The 16,376-nt window shown below is 37.0% G+C and overlaps 1 protein-coding gene and 1 pseudogene across 3 annotated transcripts in view; one reads left to right on the forward strand and one right to left on the reverse strand.

Moving 5' to 3' along the window:
• The window catches only part of ZC4H2 (zinc finger C4H2-type containing), a 61,746-nt gene that overhangs the window by 32,039 nt on the left and 13,331 nt on the right, over positions 1 to 16,376 (forward strand). The window lies entirely within an intron of this gene.
• Positions 4,684 to 5,222, reverse strand: LOC144308661 (ubiquitin-conjugating enzyme E2 C pseudogene; annotated as a pseudogene).

A 16,376-nucleotide genomic window follows, 5' to 3' on the forward strand; every position in this document is an offset into this window, starting at 1 on the left:
GGTTTGATATAAGCAATTTTGGCCTCCAGTGTTGGCCCTGTGCTATTTATTCAAGTTAGATTATGCTAAGGGACAAGGGAGGGAAATGGTGCCAGCCAGCTCCCTTGTCTTCAGAGAGGGGAATTCATGTTTGTTGCTGTCAGGGAAGCCTTCCTAGAAAAATGAATATATTTCCCTCCTGCATCCTAGGTGTTTTTCAGATCACTGCTTACACACTGTCTGTGTCTAGGTCACTTGCCTGTCTGGAGAAGTGCAGTGTACTTTGGGGTTATTCCATACAGGCCAGCTGAGTTTCAGAACTCTAAAACTTTAGAGACCTGGAATGACAGGGGCCCAGACTGGTTTTCTGTGTGGGGTGGGGGGATATTTCACTGTGCTGGGATTGATGCAGATTTGACCCAGAAGGGCAGTTGCACCAGAGCTCAGGCATGTGGAATTTGGAACAAAGCAAGCAGCTTTGCTAAATGGCTAGTGTCTGGGTTAGCCACCCTCATCAGGTGGCTCTGTGCCTATGCTGAGTGGCAGGGGAGGGTAATATCTCTCACCAGCTCCTTTGTCCCCAGAGAGGCAATGCCACCTCTCTCAGATGTACTCCAAGAAGGGGAAACCATCTCTCCCAGTGTGTCTCAGGAGATCTTCAAATGGTGCTGTCTGCCCCCCGGGCTACAACCTGACTGCCTTCTCTACGGGAGCACTGCAATGTCCTCAGTGCTGTATACCAGCCACAATACCAACCTCTGAAACTCAAGTCTTTGAGCTCCGCTGGTTGAAAAAACTCACAGAAACCAGCCCCTCTTATTTTCCCAGTCAGTAGCTTTGGAGAAGGTTTTTCCTTGTGTGTCCCCTGTGTGCTTTTCTCTTTTCTCTCTCTCTCCTAGCTCCACAGATTCTGTTTCTTGATTTGCCTCTCTCTCTTTTTCCCCTTTGCCTATTTGTTTTGTGTATTAATTCCACATATGAGTGAAATCATGGTATTTGTCTTTCTATGACTTATTTTGTTAGCATAATACACTCTAGCTCCATCCATTTCATTGCAAATGGCAAGATTTAATTCTTTTTGATGGCTTGGTAATATTCTATTATAAATATTATGTAATTATATATTATATTAATTATATATGTATTATAATTCTTTATCCATTCATCAGTCAATGGACTTTTGGGCTCTTTCTATAATTTGGCCATGGTAGATAATGCTTCTATAAACACTAGGGTGCATTATTCGTTTGAATTAGTATTATTCTATTCTTTGGGTAAATACCTACTAGTGCAATTGTTGGATCATGGCATAGTTTCATTTTTCACTTTTTGGGGAACCTCCATACAATTTTTCAGAGTGGCTCCACCAGTTTGTATTCCCAGCAACAGTGCAAAGGGGTTCCCCATTCTCCACATCCTCACCAACACCTATTCTTTCTTGTGTTGATGGCTTTAGCCATCATCACAGGTGTGAGGTGATATCTTATTGTAGTTTTGATTTTTATTTTCCTGATGATGGGTGATATTGTGCATCTTTTAATGTGTCTTTGGCCATTCATTGTCTTCTAGGACATTAGAAAAAATATCTTTGGAAAAAATATCTATTCATGTCTTCTGTCCACTTTTTAATTGGTTTGTTCAGTCGTTTTGGGTATTAAGATTTATAAGTTCTTTATATATCTTGGATACTGTCCCTTATTAGATACATCATTTGTAAATATCTTCTCCCATTCAATAGGTTGCCTTTTAATTTTGTTGATTATTTACATGGAAATAGATTTTAATTTCTCCTGGTTAGATTCCTAACCAGGAATTTCTGCATCATATGATAAGCATACATATAACTTTTTATGATATTGGAAATTATTTTCCAAAGTATTGTGGCACTTTCCATCACCAGAAGGAGTGTATGAAGATTTCACTTGCTCTATATCCGTGACACTTGGTAATCAAGTGTGTATAAAAGGACATTATTGCCATCAAAGTGGTGTGTAAAGTAGTAATTCTTTGTAGTTTACTGTAGTTAACTTGCATTTTCCTAATGAGTAATTCTTTTGAGCATCTTCTTCATGGGTTATTTGCCACCAATATATCTTTGCTGAAATACCTATTCGGATCTTTGGCCCATTTTTCAATTGTTTGTTAACTTACTGTGGATTTTTTATGTATTCTGGATACAAAACCTTTAGATACAGGCATCACAAAGATGGTTTCCCAATCTGTGATTTGTCTTTACATTCTCTTAACTGTCTTTTGAATTGCAGAACTTCTCAATAGTGATGAAGAAGTCTAAATCATTAATACTTTCTTTTATGGATTGTATTTCTGTAAAAGAAATCTTTGCCTAAGAGAAATTCACAAAAATTTTCTTCTATGTTTATGTCACAAATATTTTCTTCTGAGTTTTCCTCCAGAAAGTTTATTTTTTAGGCTTTACACATAAGCCTATGATTCATTTTCACTTAATTGCTGTATATGATTCAGATTATGTCAAAATTATTTATTTGTTTATATTTTGCATGTGAATATACAGTTGTATCAGGACCAGTTTTGAAAAGGACATGTTCTCCATAGCATTGTTTCTACACCTTTCTCAGAAACCAGTTGTTCTTATGTTTGTAGGTTTATTTCTGGACTTTCTTTTTTACTTCATAGCTCCATTTGTCCATCTTTATGACAATATGTCAATGTTGCTTTTTAAATTTATTATTGAAGAATAATGGACATATAATGTTATATTAGCCTCAGGTATATAACAGAGTAATCCAATCATTTTGTACATTGTTAATTGTTCACCACTGTAAGTGTTGTCACCATCTGTCACCTACTATATTATTACAATATTATTGACTATATTTGTTGTGCTGTATTTTTCATCACAACTTATTTATTTTATAAGTAGATTTTGTACTTTTTAATACTTTTTATCTATTTCATCAGCTTCCTCCTCCACATTTCAGTGGTACCCACCAGTTCTCTATTTTTAATAATCCATTTCTGGTTTTTTATGTGTTTTATTTTTTGATCCCACATATGAGGAGAATCATATGGAATTTGTCTCTGACTGAATTATTCCACTTAGCTGAATGCCTTCTAGGTTCATCCATGTTGTCACAAATGGCAAGATCTCATTCTTTTTATGACAAGCAATGTTCCATTATATATTTATATACCACATTTTCTTTATGCATTCATCTATTGGTAGACATTTGCATTGCTGCCATTTCTATTGTAAATAAAACTCAATAAATACAGGGGGTGCATATATCTTTTTGAATTAGTGATTTTGTTCTTTGTGTAAATACCCAGTAGTGGAATTATTGGATCCTATGATATTTCAATTAATTTTTTTCAGGAAACTACAAACTTTTTCACAGTAGGTGTACCAATTTATATTACCAACAACAGTGCATGATGGGTTCCTTTTTCTCTACATTCTCACCAACGCTTATCTCTTGTCTTTTTGATTCTAGCCATTGTAACAGGTATAAGGTAGTATGTCATTTTGGTTTTGATTTGCATTTCCCTGATGATTAGTGTTATTGAGCTTCTTTTCATATGTGGGCTTTACAATGATATGTCTTTGTAAAAATGTCTATTCAGATTCTCTGCCATTTTTAATCAGACTATTTGCTTTTTATGTATATCTTGACTTTTATATGCTCTTTATATCTTTTGAATATTAATCTTTTATCAGACATATAATTTTCAAATATCTTCTTTCACTTAGTAGTTTGCTTTTTCATTTCATTGATCGTTTCTTTTGCTTTTTATTTTGCTATTGTCCCAATAGATTATTTTTGCTTTTGTTTTCCTTGCCTGAAGAGACATATCTACAAATATGTTGCAAAGGCTGATATCCAAGAGATTATTACCTGTGTTTTCTTTTAGTTTTATGGTTTCAGATCTCACATTTAGACCTTTAATCGATTTTAAGTTTATCCTCTGTTCTTTTAAGTTTATCCTCTGTTCTTTTGTGGGCATAGAATGAGCTCATATATTCGTGCCTCTATGTATAAGTCCACCAATACTATTGGATTTGTGTCCCAGTGTTAAGACTTTATTTAACTTGTGCCTCCCTAAAAATCTTCTCTCCAAATATTGTCACTTTAGGGGTTAGGGTTTGAATACATGTATTTTAGAAGGACACAATGCATTCTGTACTTTCTACTCTATGCCCCACCCCCACCCCGGCACATCCTTCTCATGTGCAAAAGTCATTCATTCCTTCCCATAATCCCAAATGTCTTAAGCCATTGCAGCATATATGCCCAGCCCAAAGTCTCATCTAAATATCATCTCAAGTAGGTTTGGGTGAAACTTGTGGTATGATTCATCCAGAGTCAAAATTTCTCTCCATCTGTGAAAGCAGACAAGTTATATTTCCCAAGTATAGTAGTATAACAGGTATAGGAAAAACATTCTCTTTTTTAAAAGGAGAAATCAGAAAGATTAGATTGGCAGTTCCCAATGAAGTGCTAAACCTAGCATGTTAAGTTCCATTACATTTTTTTAAACCCAATGTATTTAATATATTCATCACAAGGGTTCAAACAGAGACTTAATTTAAATTAGTAATTTAAAAAACAGAAACAAAACAAAAATGATACCACAGCTTCAGATACAGAGTCCTAGACAGAAATGAAGAGGACAGACCATGTAGGGAGAAAATAAAAAGACAACACAAGGAAAGAGGCTGGGCAGTCAGGGATCTTGGCTGGTGACCTGCTTTGAGTAGGTTTCTTGCAGTTACTTCTTAAAGGCTGTGGAGTTTTTCCAGAGCTCAGCAGCATGTGTGTTCAAACGACTATCAATGTTGGGTTCTCCTAGCAAGCTGTGGATGAACAGCAGGATGGTCCTGACGTCACAAGGGCAGACCGTTTGTCCTTCAGGATGTCCAAGCAGATGTTACCCTGGGTGTCCATGTTGGGGTGGTAGCAGGGTGTGAGGAACTTCATTGTGGGTGCGCTGTAAGGGTAGCTACTGGGGAACTCCAGAGAGAGCTTATACCTCAGGTCTTCATATACTGTGCCAGCTGCTCCGTAGATGGTCCCCACCCATTTGAAAAGGTTGTCTGATTCAGGAAAGGCAGAAATTCCTTTGTCACCAGACATCATGAGGGTCATCAGCTCCTGCTGCAGCCTCTTGCCCATGGGGCCCTGGGCGGTGCCCCCGCTGGAGTTGGCTCCTTTCCAGGTAGTGGTGACACTGGCGGCAGCTGGGTCTCAGTTCTGGGAGGCCATCCTGGCGGCGCAGGGAGGGAGGCAGGAACTTGGAGAGCACAACTGCAACTGTCTATATTACATTTTTAAGGCTCAAGAATCAATTTCTTTGGCTAGGTAATTTGAGCAGCATCACCCCTACAACTCCTTGTGGCAGCCACATCCTGACAGCTCTATGCAGTCACCTTTCTCCATGAGGCACTAGTCAAGTATCCTGGCCTATTGGAACTAAGTAGAGGAACCCATTCTTTGAAAATGAGGAGAAAACAGCCTTGCCCCCTGGGTCTATTAATTGTGGGCTTATGGTGGGAGTGGCAGCCCTAATGATCTCTGAATCATGTTCAGCATCATTCTTGCCTTTACTTGAAAGAAAAAACATGTTTGAAATAAATAATTCTATTGTCCTTTCCTGCAAAATCCCAGAGTTTGAAAAACTTTATATTTCTGCTTTCCTTTGTGCATACTGACAGTGTCTATGCTTGTATAATCACATTTGTATTCCTGATGTCTGCTGAGATACCTGATTAAAATAATAAGTAATCTCAGAGTGGTTTCCAGCACATCGTTCATGTTCTTTCCATAACATGTTTATGTTATATATATTTTGCAATATAGATGGAATTAGAGTTTTCTAAATCTTCAAGTTCTGGTTCCTTTTTGCTTAATGATTCTTTCTGGTTCTTTCTCTCCTCTTGCATTTAACTATAAACAACAAGGAGAAACCATCCTCACCTTCAACATTTTTCTTAAAAATCTCTTCAGCTAAGTATTCAATGTCCTTGCTCACATTTACTACCTCGTAAAACACTAGAACAAAATTCAGCCAAATTCTTTGCCACTTTATAACATGGATTACCTTTCCTCCAGTTTCCAATAGCATGTTCCTCTTTTCTCTATAAGAACTCATCAGAAACACCTTTAATGACCATATTTCTATCGGCAGTTCTTTCAGTGCAAGATAGGCTTTTTAAGCACATACCCTAAACATGTCCAGCCTCTACTCATCACCCATTTCCAAAGCCACTTGCACATTTTTAGGTATTTATTAAAGTAACACCCCCACTTTACAGTACAAAAAGCTGTTCAGTCTTCTACAACAAAATATCATAGACTGGATGGCTTAAACAGCAGACATTTATTTTCTCACTAATAAAGGCAGTTATGGTCAACATGCAGCAAACTAGCTTTCTGGTGGGGGCTCTCTTTCTGATTTGCAGTTGGCCACCTTGTTGCTATATTTTCACATGGCCTTTCCTCTGTGCATTCAGAGAGAGAGAGAGAGAGAGAGAGCAATCTCTGGTGTCTCTTTCTTATGAGCACACCAATCCAATTGGATTAGGGTACCATATTTATTATCTCATTAACTTTAATTTCTTCTCCAAAGGACCACAAGCTAAGTGCATTCACACTGCGAATTAGGGCTTCAACATGGGAACTTTTGAGAGACACAATTCAGTTTATAACTAAACCCTAAATTTTATATGTATTAAAAATATCCATTAAGAATGAGGAAAAAATTTAAGATATCCTCAGATGAAGAAAACGTAAGAAAATTTGTGAGTAGCATATCTACCCTAAAATAAAGGAATTTCCTTTTTAAAAAGGAAATAAAAGAGGAAAACATGAAATAACAGGACGGAGAAAAAGTCTGAGAAAGAGGAAAAATATAATAATATTTTTATAAATAAAAATAATAATAAAATACAGTACATTTTCCTTATCCTGTTTAGTTTTCTAAATTATTTCTGATGGTGGAAGCAATAATGTAGTGCTAATATGGTTTTCAATGTATGTAGAAGAAATATTTCAGATAGTTATAAATGGTAGAAGGTGAAGGGGCATAAAGGTAGGTAATGATTCTACTATCATACCAATAAAGTGATGACACAATAGACTACAAAATTATGAAATGTAATACTTAGAGCAACCACTAAAAAACTATAGAAAAAGATACACTTAAAAACAGTATAGATAAAATATAATTCTGGAATATAATGAATTAAGCACAGGACAGCAGCTAAAAGAAAACAGAATAAAAGATCAAATGGCAAACAAAAATGAATTGGTACATTTAAGCTCTAACTTATCAATAAGTACACTAAATATAATTGGCCTAAGTATAGTAATTAAAAACTGATGAGCCAAGAGAATTTTAAAGATGTGATCCATTTATATGTTATCTACAAAACACTCACTTCAAATATATAGATATATGTATGTTAAAAGTGCCATGAATGGAAGAAGATATATAATGAAAGCATTAATCAGAAAAATAGGAACAGAAATATTAATATCAGATAAAGTAGACTTCAGAGCAAAGAAAATTACTAGGTACATTTAGATACATAACATAATGACAAAGGTGTAAATCCACCAAGAAGACATAGTAATCCTAAGAGGGTATACACCAGACGAAAGAACTGCCAAATATGTGAAGCAAATCTGATAGGACCAAAGGCAAAAATAGATAAATCCAATTATAGTTGGAGCCTTTAACATTCCTCTATCATTAGAAAATCAGCAAAGGTATAGAACTTGACAACACCATCAGCAACAGGATCTCCTTAATATTTATAGAACACTTAACCCAAAGACAAGTTATATATTCAAGTGCCCATTAAATACATACCGAGACAAATAGGCCATATCTTGGGATATAAGATAATCCCCAACCAATTTAAAAGAATGTAAAATGGAGTGTGGTCTCTGACATTAATAAAATCAAACTCAAGAATATAGACATAGCAACTGGAAAAGGACAGACATTATATGGTCTCATTCATTTGGGGAATATAAAAATTAGTGAAAGGGAATAAAGGGAAAGGAGAGAAAATGAGTGAAAATATCAGTGAGGGTGACAAAACATGAGAGACACCTAACTCTGGGAAATGAACAAGGGGTAGTGGATGGGGAAGTGGGTGGGGGGTTGGGGTGACTGGGTGATGGGCACTGAGGGGGACACTTGGGATGAGCACTGGGTGTTATGCTATATGTTGGCAAATTGAACTCCAATAAAAAAATTTTTTTAAGTTAAAAAATAATATAACAGAACTCTTTATAAAATATTAGCAAATAGATTTCAACAATATATAAAAAGAATTATACACCATAATTAAGTGGGATTTATTCCAGAGATGCAAGGCTGGTTTGCTGCTAAAAAAGTCAATTTTGTTTGTCATATTAACAGACAAAAATCACATAATCATGTCAATTGATACAGATAAAGCATTTGGAAAAATTCAGTACATTTATGAGATCTCTTAGGAAACTAGGAATAAGGGAGAATTTTCTCAACATGATAAAGTGCACCCATAAAAACTTTCCAGGGAGCTAACATACTTTGTTGTGAAAGAATAAATGCTATCCTTTCAAGATCAGGGACAAGGGAGGGATGCCGATTCTCAGCACTGCTAGTCAGTATTAGCACTGGAGGCTCTAGACAGAACAATTAGTCAAAAAATAAGTAAAAATCATATAAATGAAAAGGAAGAAATAAAACTGTCTTTGTTTGCAGATAGCATAATTGTCATGTAAGAAATCCCAATAAATTGAAAACAACAAAACCTCCCAAAAAGTCCAGGATCTAATTAACTTATCAAGGCTATGTGGTATTGGCAAAGGGACAGACACATAGATAAATGGAACAACATTAAGAACAGACAAATTAGGGGGGGGGAATCCCTGGGTGGCTTAGCGGTTTAGCGCCTGTGCCTTTGGCCCAGGGCGTGATCCTGGGGTCCTGGGATCGAGTCCCATGTCAGGCTCCTTGCATGAAGCCTGCTTCTCCCTCTGCCTGTGTCTTTGCCTCTCTGTCTCTCTCGTCTCTGATGAATAAATAAATAAAATCTTAAAAAAAGAACAGACAAATTTGGAAGCCTAGGTGGCACAGGGTTGAGCCTTTGGCTCAGGGCATAATCCCAGACTCCAGAATTGAGTCATGCATTGGCTTTTTCCTCTGCCTATGTCTCTGCCTCTCTCTTTCTCAGACTCTCATGAGTAAATAAATACATGTTATTAAAAAACCGTGAGAAATCACGTGAGACCCACACAAGTATGGCCAACTGATTTTTGACAGAATTGCAAAAGTAATCCAACATTAGGACAGTCTTTACAACAAGTAGTGCTGGAACAATTGTATATACATAAGTAAGGAAAAAAGATAATCACAGCCTAAACCTCACACTTTATATAAAACTTAACTCAGAGTAGATTGTAGATATAAATGTAACCATAAAAATTTTTAAAGATAATATACGGAAAAACCTGCAGAACCTAGAGCTTGGTGAAGTCTTAGACCTGACACTAAGGCACTATCCATAAAAGATAAAATTGATGGATTGGATTTCATAATTTTTTATGCTAAAATAAAAACATGTTCTGCTAAAAACATGATTAAGATGATGAAAGACAGGGATACCTGGGTGGCTCAGCAGTTGAGCGTCTGCCTTCAGCTCAGGGCGTGATCCTGGGTCCAGGATCAAGTCCTGCATCAGGCTCTGCGAGGAGCCTACTTTTCCTTCTGCCTATATCTCTGCCTTTCTCTGTGTCTCTCATGAATAAATAATAAAATCTTTTAAGAAATGATGAAAGACAAAATACTGACTGGGAGAACATATTTGCAAACAACATAACTGACAAAGGACTCATGTCTAGGATATATAGATTCTCAAAACTCAACTGTTAGGAAAAAATATTCAATTAAAAATGAGTCAAAGACATACCCAGCCATTTTGTTACTTTTTTATTTGTTTTTATTGAAATTCAGTTTGCCAATGTATAGTGTAACACCCAGTGCTCATCCCATCAACTGCCCTCCTCAGTGCCCATCATGAAGTTACCCCAAATCCCTGACCACCACCCCTTCCACAACCCTTTGTTCATTTCCCAGAGGTAGGAGCCTCTCATGGTTTGTCTCCCTCTCTAATTTTCCCCACTCAGTTCCCCTCCTTTCCCTTATAATCCCTTTAACTATTTCTTCAATTCCCCATAGGACTGAAACCATAAGATGATTGTTCTTATCCATCTGACTTTTACTTCACTCAGCATACTATCCTCCAGTTTCATGCACGTTGAGGCAATGGTAGGTATTCGTCCTTTCTGAAGGCTGAGTAATATTCCATTGTGTGTGTGTGTGTGTGTGTGTGTGTGTATACATATATTACATCTTCTTTATCCATTCATCTGTCAAAGGACATCGTGGCTCCTTGCACAGTTTGGCTATTGTGGACATTGCTGCTATGAACATTGGGGTGCAGGTGTCCTGGTGTTTCATTACATCCATATGTTTGGGATAAATATCCAGTAGTGCAATTGCTGAGTCAAAGGGTAGCTCTATTTTTAACTCTTTGAGGAGCCTCCACACTGTTTTCCAGAGTGGCTGCATCAGTTTCCAGTCCCACAAACAGTGCAAGAGGGTTCCCCCTTCTCCACCTCCTTTCCAACATTTGTTTTCCCGTCTTGTTAAACTTTGCCGTTCTCACTGGTGTGAGGTGGTATCTCATTGTGGTTTTGATTTGCATTTCACTGAGAGCAAGTGATGCAGAGCATTGTCTTATGTGTTTATTGGCCATGTGTATGTCTTCCTTGATGAAATTTCTGTTCATGTCTTCTGCCCATTTCATGATTGGATTTTTTGCTTCTTGGGTGTTGAGTTTAGCAAGTTCTTTATAGATCTTGGATACTAGCCCTTTATCTGATATGTCATTTGCAAATATCTTCTCCCATTCTGTAGGTTGTCTTTTAGTTATGTTGACTATTTCTTTTACTGTACAGAAGCTTTTTATCCTGTTTAAGTCCCAATGCTTATTTTTCTCTTGTTTCCCTTGTCTTCATAGATGTATCTTGCAAGACGTTGCTGTGGCCAAGTTTATAAAGGGTGTTGCCTGTGTTCTCCTCTAAGATTTTGATGGATTCTTGTCTCACATTTAGAACTTTCATCCATTTTGAGTTTACCTTTGGGTATGGTGTAAGAGAATGGTCTAGTTTGTTTCTTCTGCACGTGGCTGTCCAATTTTCGCAATACCGTTTATTGAAGAGACTGTCCTTTTTCCAGTAGGTATTCTTTCCTGCTTTGTCAAATATTAGTTGACCATAGAGTTGGTGCCCAATTCTGGGTTCTCTATTCTGTTCCATTAATCTATGTGTCTGTTTTTGTGCTACTACCATACTGTATTGATGATCACAGCTGTGTAATAGAGCTTGAAATCTGCCATTCTAATGCCCCTGGCATTGGTTTTCTTTTTCAATGTTCCTCTGGCTATTCAGGTCTTTTCTGATTACATACAAATCTTACGATTATTTGTTCCAACTCTCTGAAGAAAGTCCATGGTATTTTGATAAGGATTCCATTGAACGTGTAAATTGCCCAGAGTAGCATAGACATTTTCACAATATTAATTGTTCCAATCCATGAGCATGGAATATTTTTCCATCTCTTTCTATATTCCTAAATTTCTTTCAGAAGTGTTCTGTATGTTTTAGGGAATAGATCCTTTAACACTTTGGTTAGGTTTATTCCCAGGTATCATATGCTATTGGGTGCAATTTTAAATGATATTGATTCCTTAATTTGTCTTTTCAATCTCATTGTTACTGTACAGAAATGCAACTAAATTCTGTGCATTGATTTTGTATCCAGCTACAGTGCTGAATTGCTGTATGAGTTCTAGCAATCTTGGCGTGGAGATTTTTGGGTTTTCTATGTACAGTATCATGTCATCTGTAAAGAGAGAAGGTTTGACTTCTTCTTTACCAATTTGAATGCCTTTTATTTCTTTTGGTTGTTTGATGGTTGAGGCTAGGACTTCTAGCACTATGTTGAATAACAAATGGTGAGAGTGGTCATCCCTGTCGTGTTCCTGAACGTAGGGGAAATGTTCTCAGGGTTTCCCCATAGAGAATGATATTTGCTGTGGGCTTTTCATAAATGGCTTTTAAGATACTGAGGAATGTTTCCTGTATCACTACACTTTGAAGAGTTTTAATCAGGAATGCATGGTATATTTTGTCAAATGCTTTCTCTGCATCTATTGAGAGAATCACGTGGTTCTTGTTATTTCACTTGTTGATGTGATCTATCACACTGATTATTTTATGAGTGTTGAACCAACCTTGCATCCTGAGGATAAATCCCACTTAGACATGGTGAATAATCCTCTTAAAGTACTGTTGTATCTTATTGAGTAGTATTTTGCTGAGAATTTTTTCCATTTATGTTCATCAGGGATATTGGTCTATAATTCTCCCTTTTGGTGGGGTCTTTGCCTGGTTTTTGATTCAAGGTAATAGAGGCCTCATAAAAAAGAGTTTCTATGTATTCTGTCCTTCTATCCTTTGAAATAGATTTAGTAGAATAGGTGTTATTTTTTCTTTAAACATTTGATAGGGGAGACAGAACATAAAGACTCCTAACTCTGGGAAACGAACTAGGGGTGGTGGAAGGGGGAGGGGGCGGGGGGTGGGGGTGAATGGGTGATGGGCACTGAGGGGGGCACCTGACAGGATGAACACTGGGTGTTATTCTGTATGTTGGCAAATTGAACACCAATAAAAAATAAATTTATTATTTAAAAAAAAACATTTGATAGAATTCCCCTTGGGAATCCATCTGGCCCTGGACTTTTGTGTCTTAGGAGGTTTTTGATAACTGCTTCAGGTTCATCTCTGGTTATTGGCCTGTTCAGGTTTTCTATTTCTTCCTGTTCCATTTTTGGTAGTTTGTGGTTTTCCAGAAATTCATCCATTTCTTCTAGATTGCATAATTTATTGGCATATAGCTACTCATAATGCTTTTTAAAAATCGTTTGTATTTCCTTGGTATTGGCTGTGATCTCTCTCTTTCATTCATGATTTTATTGAGTCTTTAAACTTCTTAATTAGGCTGGCTAGGGGTTTATCTATCTTATTAATTCTCTCAAAGAAGGAACTCCTGGTTTTGTTGATCTGTTCTACAGTTCTGCTGGTCTCTATTTCATTGAGTTCTGCTCTAATATTTATTATCTCTCTTCTTCTGCTTGGTGTTGGTTTTATTTGTTGTTCTTTCTCCAGTTCCTTTAGGTGCGAGGTTAGCTTTTGTATTTGAGTTTTTTCCAATTTTTTGAGGGATGCTTGTTTTGCAATGCATTTCCCTCTTAGGATGACTTTTCCCAAAGTTTTTGAATGGTTGTATCTTCATTAGTTTCCATTAATCTTTTTAATTCTCTAATTTCCTGGTTGACCCATTCATCTTTTACTAGGATGCTCTTTAACCTCCATGTGTTTGAGCTTCTTCCAAATTTCTTCTTGCGATTGCGTTCTAGTTTCAAAGCATTATGGTCTGAAAATATGCAGGGGAGAATCCCAATCTTTTGGTATTGGTTGAGACCTGACTTGTGACCCAGTGTGCAGTCTATTCTGGAGAAAGTTCCATGTGCAGTTGAGAACAATGTGTATTCATTTGAGTTTGAAATGGAAAGTTCTGTATATATTAGTGAAATCTTTTTTTCCAGTATATCATTTAAGGCCGTTGTTTCTTTTTTTGGTGTTGTGCTTACAAAATCTGTCATTTGCAGAAAGTGCCATGTTGAATTCTCTTATTGTTAGTGTCTTATTATCTAAGTATGTATTTATTTGATTATTAATTGACATACTTGGCAGCTCCCACATTAGGGGCATGTACATTCATAAGTGTTAGGTCTTCTTGTTGGATAGACCTTTTAGTATGATATAGTATCCCTCTTCATCTCTTACTAGTCTTTGCTATAAACTCTAATTCATCTGAAATGAGGATTGCTACCCCAGCTTTTTCTTGAAGACCACTTGAATGGTAAATGGTTCTCCACTTCTTCATTTTCAGCCTATAGGTGTCCTTAGATCTGAAAAGAGTCTCTTGTAGACAGCAAATAGATGAGAAGTCTTTTTTATCGAGTCTGAAACCCTGCACCTTTTGCTGGGATCATTTGACCCATTCACGATCAGACTTACTATTGAAAGATATGAATTTAGTGTCATCATAATACCTATTCAGTCCCTGTTTTTGTGGATTATTTCTTTGGGCTTCCTCTTTTTTTACTGGGTCCCTCTTATTATTTCTTGCAGAGCTAGTTTGGTGTTCACATATTCTTTTAGTTTCTGCCTATCTTGGAAGCTCTTTATCTCTCCTTCTATTCTGAATGACAGCCCCGCTGCATAAAGTATTCTTGGCTACATGTTCTTCTCATTTAGTACTCTGAATATATCATGCCAGCCCTTTCTTGCCTGCCAGATCTCTGTGGAGAGGTCTGCTGTTAATCTGATATTTCTCCCCATATAAGTTAAGAAGCTGTTGTTTCAAGCTGCTTTATGACTTTTCTCTTTATCTCGGAAATTTGCAAGTTTCACTCTTAAATGTCGAGGTGTTGAATGGTTTTTATCGATTTTTGGGGGTCCCTCTCTATATCTTGTACCTGAATGCCTGCTTCCTTCCCCAGATTAGCGAAGTTCTCAGATATGATTTGTTGAAGTATACCTTGTGGTCCTCTGTCTGCTGTCTGTCTGTCTGTCTCTCTCTCTCAGCCTCTTCTGGAATCTCAATAAAACCTATATTCTTCCTTCTCAAGATATCATTTATTTCCCTAAACCTTTCCTCTGGGCTTTTAATTGTTTTTCTCTTTTTTCCTCAGCTTCCTTCTTTACCATCAACTTGTCTTCTATGTAACTCACTCTCTTTTCCACCTCATTAACCCTAGCTGTTAGAACATCCCATTTGAGTTGGATCTCATTTAATCTATTTTTAATTTCAGCCTCATTAGACCTCAACTCTGCAGTAACGAATTCTGTAGTACCCATTCTCATTGCTGGGGTAGGATCTCATTGTGGTTTTGATTTGTATTTCCCTGATGGCAAGTGATGCAGAGCATTTTCTCATGTGCATGTTGGCCATGTGTCTGTCTTCCTCTGTGAGATTTCTGCTCATGTCTTTTGCCCATTTCATGATTGGGTTGTTTCTTTGCTGTTGAGTTTAAGAAGTTCTTTATAGATCTTGGAAACTAGCCCTTTATCTGATACGTCATTTGCAAATATCTTCTCCCATTCTGTAGGTTGTCTTTTAGTTTTGTTGACTGTATCCTTTGCTGTGCAAAAGCATCTTATCTTGATGAAGTTCCAATAGTTCATTTTTGCTTTTCTTTCTTTTGCCTTCGGGGATGTATCTTGCAAGAAGTTACTGTGGGCGAGTTCAAAAAGGGTGTTGCCTGTGTTCTCTTCTAGGATTTTGACGGAATCTTTTCTCACATTTAGATCTTTCATCCATTTTGAGTTTATCTTTCTGTATGGTGAAAGAGAGTGGTCTAGTTTCATTCTTCTGCATGTGGATGTCCAATTTTCCCAGCACCATCTATTGAAGAGACTGTCTTTCTTCCAATGGATAGTCTTTCCTCCTTTGTTGAATATTAGTTGACCATAAAGGTGAGGGTCCACTTCTGGGTTCTCTATTCTGTTCCATTGATCTATGTGTCTGTTTTTTGTGCCAGTACCACACTGTCTTGATGACCACAGCTTTGTAGTACAACCTGAAATCTGGCATTGTGATGCCCCCAGATATGGTTTTCTTTTTTAAAATTCCCCTGGATATTCGGGGTCTTTTCTGATTCCACACAAATCTTAAAATAATTTGTTCTAACTCTCTGAAGAAAGTCCATAGTATTTTGATAGGGATTGCATTAAACGTGTAAATTGCCCTGGGTAACACTGACATTTTCACAATATTAATTCTGCCAATCCATGAGCATGGAATATTTTCCCATCTCTCTGTGTCTTCCTTAATTTCTTTCAGAAGTGTTCTGTAGTTTTTAGGGTATAGATCCTTTACCTCTTTGGTTAGGTTTATTCCTAGGTATCTTATGCTTTTGGGTGCAATTGTAAATGGGATTGACTCCTTAATTTCTCTTTCTTCAGTCTCATTGTTAGTGTATAGAAATGCCACTGACTTCTGGGCATTGATTTTGTATCCTGCCACACTGCATTTGCTGTATGAGTTCTAGCAATCTTGGAGTAGAGTCTTTTGGGTTTTCTATGTAGAGCATCATGTCATCAGCGAAGAGGGAGAGTATGACTTCTTCTTTGCCAATTTGAATGCCTTTAATGTCTTTCTTTTGTGTGATTGCTGAGGCTAGGACTTCTAGTACTATGTTGAATAGCAGTGGTGAGAGTGGACATCCC

The sequence above is a fragment of the Canis aureus genome, chromosome X, assembly GCF_053574225.1.
Source record: "Canis aureus isolate CA01 chromosome X, VMU_Caureus_v.1.0, whole genome shotgun sequence".
Classification (NCBI taxonomy): Eukaryota; Metazoa; Chordata; class Mammalia; order Carnivora; family Canidae; genus Canis; species Canis aureus.